Source organism: Propithecus coquereli, unplaced genomic scaffold (genome assembly GCF_000956105.1).
Source record: "Propithecus coquereli isolate 6110/MARCELLA unplaced genomic scaffold, Pcoq_1.0 Scaffold257, whole genome shotgun sequence".
Lineage (NCBI taxonomy): Eukaryota > Metazoa > Chordata > Mammalia > Primates > Indriidae > Propithecus > Propithecus coquereli.
The window spans coordinates 1108408-1110263 of NW_012148141.1; the positions used below are offsets into that span (position 1 = coordinate 1108408).

The 1856-nt window shown below is 32.1% G+C and overlaps 1 protein-coding gene across 1 annotated transcript in view; it reads right to left on the reverse strand.

Moving 5' to 3' along the window:
* The window catches only part of DACH2 (dachshund family transcription factor 2), a 907491-nt gene that overhangs the window by 832097 nt on the left and 73538 nt on the right, over positions 1–1856 (reverse strand). The gene's annotated exons all lie outside the window — the stretch shown is intronic.

Consider the following 1856-nt stretch of genomic DNA (forward strand, 5'->3'; position numbering starts at 1 on the left):
AAATCTTGTATCAAATTTGAGAACAATAATATATCTAAAGGGGATTGTTATAATGCACACAAAATCGTCTTATTGCTGGATTACTTAGTAATATATTTAATATAGAGCTTACTAAGTATATGCATATTTGCTCATTTGGGAATGGAGGAAATATTCATTTGATGTAGTGAAAGCTTTTTCATTTATAGAATACAGACCCATATAGTCATATCTGAAAACTCCTAACAAAGTTTCCAAGAAATACTGCTTTAATAATCGGCTATGGCTCATGTGCAATTGTCCTATTAAAAGGTTTTGAGTGTATCTAACATATGTCTTTTTTGTAGAAATTTGGGTCATGATCTATCCTTGCCCTTATCCAGTTACTGCAAAGAGCAGAACTTCCCTCATCTGCTATCAAGATGACAAGAACCTAGCACTTGTTCTTGTATCATCACCAACCTCTTCTCAGGCTACTCAGTTATTAATAATTAGCAAGGGGCAGGTGCTAAGAACTGAAGTGACACAACCTCAAATAATTATAATCCCAAGGAAAGGAATCCAGTGACTGTCAGACAGGGGTCAATGGAAGGAAGATTTCCTTTTTATGCTGTATCCTTTTGTAATTTTTCTTAACACATGTATATATTACGTATTCAAAAAGAATCTCAATTTTCTAAGTCTACATTCTGCAGTATAGGATAGTACACCCATTGCTTGTACATGACTAGCTACTATGGCTAAAGCACTTGAAAGTGAATTATCTCTTGCATAGTTTCTAAAAATAATACCTACTCAGTCTCATCAGTTTTATTTTCCTTAGCAAACTCCTCTCAAGGATGATACCAAAAAAAATTCCATTCCATTCTAGGTAGTACTAATATATTGCCAGGAATTCGTAAATGGTAGATTTCCTAACATTTAACTCTACTTTTTCCTTAGATACAAGTATTCTAGAGATGCGAATCCAATTTTTCAACTATGTGTCTTCCAAAGGGTAACTTATTTCCCAAAAAGCATGGATAAAAGAAGGAAGAAAAAAGAACTATCTCCAATAAGAAAAAAATGGTTAATTAGAGGCATACCTGGAAGCATCACAACCAAGGTAAAAATGAGACAAAGAAAGGGGAGAGAGAAAGAAAACTATCTTGTCCTCTATACCTTATACCATATCCTAACATCAAAAATGTTTTCCCTATCATTTAATGTCACCCTTATTTTGTATAATGTTAATGACTTGAATAAAAGAATATTTGATATAGTAAGTTTAGGTTTCTCTCCTTTTATCTTATATATGATACAGGTGCTAAACGACTATTTAGTTCCTTCTACTAGGGAACAGCTAAATAGATTACAGAACATTCCGTTCAACCACCAAATCCTTCACTGTGAACTCGAATGGTTCCAGCTATAATAGGTGTTAATTTTCATTATCTTGAATCTTACACAGACAATAAATAAAACCCCATATAAATTTCTAAATACAATAAATTGTATTATGCCACTGTAAGAGGAATGGTGCCTCCAAAAGAAAATTAGAATAAATAAAGATCTGCTTCCAAATACATTCCATGTTTGCATCAAGATTTTTAAAAGGGTCTCAACAAGAGAACATGCCCAGGTAATAATAATGCATTTATATTTCAAAATTGCTAAAAGAATAGATTTTTAGTGTTCTCACCACAAAAAAATAAGTTGGTGAGGTAATGGATATGTTAACTAGCTTGAATGAATCTTTCTACGATGTATACATAGCTCAAAACATCATATTGTACCCCACAAATTTACACAATTATTACTTGTCAAAAATAAATAAATAAATAAGAAACCAAACAGATAGGGAGAAAATCAAGAATAGGATTTCAGGGAAACTAAAA